This window comes from Bufo bufo, chromosome 1 (assembly GCF_905171765.1).
Source record: "Bufo bufo chromosome 1, aBufBuf1.1, whole genome shotgun sequence".
Classification (NCBI taxonomy): Eukaryota; Metazoa; Chordata; class Amphibia; order Anura; family Bufonidae; genus Bufo; species Bufo bufo.
The window spans coordinates 681,685,671-681,693,201 of record NC_053389.1 but is presented as its reverse complement, the minus strand read 5'-3'; positions in this window follow the sequence as shown (position 1 = coordinate 681,693,201).

The following is a 7,531-nucleotide window of genomic DNA, read 5'->3' as shown; positions in this document are numbered from 1 at the left end:
TTTGCATTACTGAAATAAATGGACTTTTGCACGATATTCTAATTTTTTGAGTTTCACCTGTATCTACCATTTGCAAGTATTGTCTAATCTAAGGGCTGCCCTAAATGAGTGGTGACACTGCTGAATTTCCACACTCAAAAAACAATGAACTTCTAACTTCTAACACTATGATTTGTGAGATTGCCATAAACCTAGCAGTGGAGTATGGATTCTCTTGGCTTTTTTTTTTATATTTGGAGGAGTTGTTTGGGAGTCAGGATATACAGGTGAAACTCAAAAAATTTGAATATCTTGCAAAATTCCATTTATTTCAGTAATGCAAATTAAAAGGAATTGCATTAATGCAGCTTAAAATTAGAATTTTGTGAAAAGGTTCAGTATTCTAGGCTCAAAGTATCACACTCTAGTCAGCTAATTAATCCATACCCCCTGAGCAAAGGGTACCTGAGATTGGGACTTTGGGGTTTCATAAGCTATAAGCCATAATCATCCAAATTACAAAAAATAAAGGCCTGACATATCTCGCTTTGCATGTAATGAGTCTATCTCATATGTTAGTTTCACCTTTTAAGTTGCATTACTGAAATAAATGAACTTTGCACGATATTCAAATTTTTCGAGTTTCACCTGTAGCATCATAAATGACTCAATCACTTTAGCCGTTACATAAATACCTGAACAGCTTGCTTACTTTGAAAATAACTTTTATTTCCTACTGTATATGGCCTTGTGTACTGTAGATCAAATCAATTAATGATTTTTGTAATTATCTTTGAATTGCTCTATTTACTGCAATTTACCTGGTATAGCTTTGAAGTATCAGGGAGATTTATTATCTCCCTGTCCCTGAAAAGTGACCGAAAAAAGTCTCAAACTGCATTTATGAATCCTTTTTAATGCCACTTTCTGAAAAAAGTGTATGATGAGAGTTGGGAGCGGATGGGCCCTGTGGATCTGCTGCATTTATCTTTATTTTCGCTTCTTTTCAGGTGCAAATGATGGAAATCTAGGGCAGCACACACACTGACAAGCAATACATGAAACCTTGGTCTTTGATAAATCCTCCTTACCCTTATTGTCTTTTCACAGTCAGTTATGAGTATGGAGCATGATAAATGTGTAATGACTTAGGCTGCTATCACATCTGCACTTTTACATTTCCGTTCTTCTACTCCATTATAGGAACAGAAGAACGAAAATAACAGAAGTGCCAGATTCAGCACTTAACTAAAGCGAACAGGACCTACAGACCCACCTACAGACAGGTTTCCATTTAGGAAAAGGTTTTTGTTGCAGAGACACTGCAGACAATGCAGACCTGCATGCATAGTAGAGCAGAAGAACGGAAATGTAAAAGCGCAGATTTGAAAGCAAAAGAAGTCCTAGTCAAAAAAACTAAAATAAAATAAATATATCTTGTCTACAACCACATTAATGCTAAACAGGCCTAAGCTGGGTTGGAAAAATTACTAAGATCATGTTATACTTTTTCCGGGGGGTTGGGATGTGTGTGGCCTTCATGTTTCTCACCCACTCCTGCGACATGGCTTTCTCACTATGATGTTTAAATTCTTAAAGGGTAAGTAAACTTTTAATGAACTTTTTGGGACAATGTCCCAAATTCCCTGATAATACTTTTTGTAATGTATTTTTTTATGTATTTTGAATTTTTTATAAAGATATCCCCCGTAAAATGCAGATTTCCCTGTGCGCTTAAAATCTACTTCTCTGTACACCGCTGACTTCTCAGCAGTGTACGGAGTATGGGCTATACAGTTTATGAATGGGACAGCAGCACACGGAGTACGGGTAGGAGCGCACATTGCTGCTTCTGCCTGTGCCCCCCCGAGGTTTACTAAATGCTGGCATAGCACATAGGTACCCTGTAACCATGTGCTATGCCAGGATTAGCTGAGCGGGCTCCTGCTTCTGCCTGCTTCGCTAAGCTAAAAGTCCTGCATGTCAGCTCTTACCTTAGTGGCACAGGCAGGAGCCCGCTCCGCCCAGCTAATTCTGACATAGCACAATCTGTACCCATGTGCTATGCCAGGATTTAGCAAACCTCGGGGCTGTGATGTGCGCTCCTGCCTGTACTCCATGCACTGTGGCGCCATTAATAAACTGTATAGTCCTGTACAGCCCGTACGGTGTACAGAAAAGTGTATTCTAAGCGCACAGGGAAAGGTGCTCTTCAGGGGGGATATCTTTATTAAAAATTGAGAATCTATTAATAAAATACATTTAAAAAAAGTATTATTAGGGCATTAGGGACATTTTTCCAAAAAGTTAATCAAAAGTTTAGTTACTATTTAAAGGGAACCTTTTACCAGGAAAATGCAGTGCTATTTGGAAGCAGCATTTTATAGAGCAAGGGGAGCTCAGCAGACTGATACATAGTGAAGCGAGCTGCAGGGCAGAGAGGATGGGAGTGGTGGTTGTGGCCAGTATGATGGTGGTAGTACTCACACTTCACAGTGGCAGTCTTCCTTCTGGTGCACCCTGGGGCCGTGCAGTGATTGGAGGGCGCACCCTTTCTTCCCTCAGGGCACACCCTGGTATTGTGGCTCCTGCTTGGTGTTAGCTGTGGGCCCTTGATGTTGATCAGTGGGCTGGGTGCAAGGCAGGAGGGCAGGTGCAGGGGATGGCAAATGATAGAGAAAATAACCAAGCCTGATGATTTCAATAAATACGGCTTCTCTTTACTGAATGTGATGACAGGAGCAGCATTACAAATAGCAGCAAAGGCATAGTTCCAAGACAGATCACAGTGCAAGCCTCATTCATTTCCAGCATATTGACATCAACGAATGATGGCGGAACCACAGGCATGCGGTGAGGTTATTATTAATTTCTTCAATGTTCCCGGACTGAGAGCTGCAGATATTTATGATCCAGTAACTAATCTAAGTCAAGGTATGGGGGATGCTCAGGGGTGCACCTAGCCTTTCTGCTGCCTGAGGCGAAAACTGAAATGGCACTCATCCCTCCCCAATGCCAATTTCTTGACCTAACCCCTTCCCTTAAGCCCATGGCCCTTTGGCTGCCCCTCTCTTGCCCCTACCTGGTGCTGCCTGAGGCGATCGCCTTACCTGGCCTCATTGGTGGTGCACCCCTGGGGATACTTTAGCAGTTTTCTCTCTCCAAAGCAGCAAAGTCTGTCTGCCATAGAAGTGCACAATATCTTGTGCATGGATTATGGGTTCAAGATCTTCTCTCCTCAGGAGTTTTCTACTAGCAGGTTGCTTCTCTGGTAACTGTAGACTCAGAAACAGAGGTTCTCTGAGCTTGGGCCTAGAATTTGCAGGAATTCTCCACACACAAGTCCTACCTGTAGACTAGACTTCTTAGAGTACCTTTACACGTGGCAGATTACATGGCAGAAAATTCCACGACTGAAAATCTGTTCCTTTTCAGCAAGCACATGGACCTTTGCAAGCCCCATTATTGCGAATGGAACTTATTTTGAGTTGTGGAATTTTCTGCCACAAAATCTGCCGCGTGTGAAGGTATCCTTACTCTAACTAATCAGGGAGCAGACATAGTCCATCACCTGATAACCTAAACAGTCTGCCAAAGGTTGATGATACAGTACTTAACACACAATATATCACAAAATTTAACTTAAGAACATTGCATTAACCCTTTTGATATTAGTTAACCCTTTGCAGTTGTCCTCTGTGTACTGCAATAGTTTTATGGTAGAGATGGGTGAAGCAATTGTAAATTATTCGGATTTTGATGAATCACGCAAAACAGTGCCTACATGATTTTACAGTGAAAATTTAAGGGGAAAGCAACAGGAAGGGTGAAGATGGAGGATCACATGATCCGGGAGGAAGGGAGCTTGCACTGATTGGCTCAGAGGCTGACAAACACTTTCTCCCCAAACCTCCAAAAAAACTACTAGACAGCCTAGCTATTACAGACACAAGCCAGGAATCAAGTTCTGGTAGGTAGCATATAGGGACATATTAAATTATTTAGATTAGGGATTTATCAGGGAAAGCATAAGGAAAGCAGGACTTGAAACTCACAGTTCATTCAGATGCTGGCAATTTAGAAGTTCATGTTGCACTGAAAATTGTGCCTTTTTTGTAAAAACCTCAAGTTTGTACATTACATACCTGTTTTATAGGTTTATTGCTAGCACCGCCAGTACCAGCATAAATAGCATACATTTTGCTTCAAACTAATTGTATTTCATCAAGATACCATGCAGTTTTAGTGACCATGTTGTACTGCAATAACTACACTAATATAGCAGTTTTATTCCACGCATTGTATTACCCTTGTTAATTGTCAATACCTGTGTGCAGTGCGTTTGTAGAAGGGAAAGGACCTTTAATTATGCCTCTGTTTTTACATTACCAAACCTGTGACTCTTCATATATAGGAATTATAATAGAATGTCTGGGAAACAGTAGAGTGGAAAATGAAAGACCTACAGTTGATCATCCGAAAGTCAGAATGTGAGTGGCTGTAATAGTAGAAACAGCAGTAGAAGCACCATCATCCAGCCAGTAGAAGTAGTAGCAGTAGTAGTAGTATTAGGCCACAGTTCTCCCTGGCTTCCTACAGATGCCACATTATTATTGAGGACAAAGAGAATGACATTGTGCACAGGATTTGCTTTTTGAAAAGGTACTATGGCTTACAGAAGGTGCTGTCCATGTCCATGAGACTATCCCCGCATTTCAGTCATTCTTATGTGCCAAGAAACTCCCTCTTGGACTTGCAGTGACAAAATGGTCTGTCATTGCACCACTTGATCTGCAATGTTCAAACTTGCTGGAATTCCACCTTGCATGTGTACGGGCAGCATATGGCAGTGAATGATTTCATCATGCAGTAGACCACCCCAGCATGAAGCATGTGTTATTTCAAATTCAAGCAGTGGCAGCTCATCAGAGATTTATGTCATGTACTTAGGCCCTTCAGAGAGGCCACCTGCTGCATCATGTGTTTATTTTCCTTTGAAAATAAAATCTCGACCTGCACTACACAATAAAATCTCGACCGCTGTGCCCCCCGTTTACTTTTCCTGCCTGGTATGGAAATGAATATCATCGGTACAGGGAGGAGGAGATGGCCCTGTTTCTCAATGGAGAAAAAAAAACTCAGCTTCTCCCTGGCTGTGATGCTCTCCGGTGTGATTGGACAGTGCTACATCCAGGGAGAAGGAGACACCCATTGAGAATCAGGGCAGTCTCCTCCCTGTACCGATGCTATTCATTAGCATACCAGGCGGAAAAAGTAAACGGGGGGCACAGCGGGTGAACGGAGCGGCACCCAGGCAAATTAGTAAGTGATATTACATCCCTGCACTATGCCCTACATAACCTGCTAGTTATTTCATAATGTCTGGACCCATGAAAGGTCCTCTTTAAGTGAAGGAGACTTCTGCATTTACATGCAGCGATCTCCTTCACAGTATGAGGCCAAGGGTTCGCTATAGCAATCGCTCATTCCCATATAGCTGCACTGAGCAGCAGAACGCTGTTTAGACGGCATGATCTGCTGCCCAGAAATTATGTTTGAGGTGCCTGCACGAACTACAGGATCACCCGATGAACAAGCGTTACACTCGTTCATTGGGTGATCAGCGGGACATTTAGATGGGCAGGTTGTTGGGAACGAGTGTTCGCAGGAACGTTCTTCTGCCCGAAAATTCGTTCAGTGTAAAACCACCTTTAGATGTGTAAAGTACTCAATTGTGACCTCATCAACACTCACTCCCCCAATATTTTGAAAGAGAATAGTTTAGTAGCCCTTGTGCTTTTGATGAACTACATTTTTGTGCATTTTCTGTCTTGTATCCTGCAATTTTTCACTAATACACCAAGCAAATATGAAGACATCTGTAGCCCTAATCATCATGCTAAGAAAATGGTGCCCAGACAAACCATGCAGAGGCTTTTCTGCCAGGAGCTCTCACTGAGACTGATAACTGACTGTTATATGTTCAGCAATAGTAGACCAGTGTGGCACACTTGGTTATGAAGCGTGGAGTCGGGATCCCACCCCTTGTATATGATAAAATAAACTCCAGCGAGATTTGCTTGGGTGTAGTTGGTATTTATTGTAATGCGGCAAAGAAACACTTTGTGTGACGTTTCGGCACAAATGCCTTTTTCAAACACATGCCGCTCTGGAGGAAGGAGCCAGATGATGCTGCGCTGAGAAGGGGTATAGCATGCCACTGCATGCAATTGGTATAATTGGTGCTTATACCAATTGCATGCAGTGGCATGCTATACCCCTTCTCAGCGCAGCATCATCTGGCTCCTTCCTCCAGAGCGGCATGTGTTTGAAAAAGGCATTTGTGCCGAAACGTCACACAAAGTGTTTCTTTGCCGCATTACAATAAATACCAACTACACCCAAGCAAATCTCGCTGGAGTTTATTTTATCTTATGTTATATGTTCAGAAAATCTGACATTTTTGCCTTGAACAGTGAAAATACCAGTTCCTGGATTTTATTGGACAAGCTCTATTGGAGAAACATCTGCACCATGACCAATTTCACCAGGTCCTTACAAAATTCATGGTATCGTTGACCAGACATATTGAAATGGAAGTGCTGAGTCGCACTGAAGATGGATTTAGACAGCCCGATGGAGCAGACAATTATTGGGAAGGGACTGTTCCTTCCCAATAACTGCCCGCTCAATAGTGGAATTGAAGAGCTGCATTTACATACAGCGATCCCCTCCACTGTATTGGAACGAGTGATGGCTACTGCTACTGAGTACAGCACTTGGCTATCTTTGGACCTTCCATAGAAATAGCTGCTTGCATTTTGAGGGCTTCATAGGTACATGGGTTCCGATTCTCATGATCAGTTGGCAGAGGCAGACTGGAAACTCAAAGTGGCTCTTGAAAAAAAACATAAAAAGTGGCCCCATGTTGTAGGCAGGTTTAAATTGACTGAAGGATGGCCAACACAAGTACGCAGGGAAAACAGAAGTAGGCAGGGACAACAGAAGTAGGCAGGGCAGCAATACCATAGTGCAGTACAAGATACTACCCCTGCAGAACTAAATACCACAGTGCAGCACAAAATGCTGCTTCAGCAGAATCAAATATAACAGTGCAGATGCAGAACATAATACTGCCACCCGCACCACACTATTCAGCTGTATCACCATCCCAAGGATACAGTTGAATTCAAGAGGCCACCTACAGCTGCTGGACAGGTGTATAAGATGCTCCTAGCATTAATTAATGCTGAGAGCATCAGATTGTTGTTTATCTGGCTGGTGGCCATGAGGAAGGCACAGGCAACCCCCAGGCATCGGCCTATCAGGGAATTTCCCTACGGGGTCTATAGCCAGTCCGCCACTGTTAGTGGGGTCCCAGCAGTAGGACTGTCGCCGATTTAATAGTTATCCCCTATACCAGTGGTGGCGAACCTAAATCTAAGGTGTACCAATATGTCTTAGACTTTTCCTGCCATTCATCAGTGCAGGGGGCACTATAAAAAGCACAGGCAGCGTACTGAATGTAGGCAGGCTATTATAGCTAAATGAT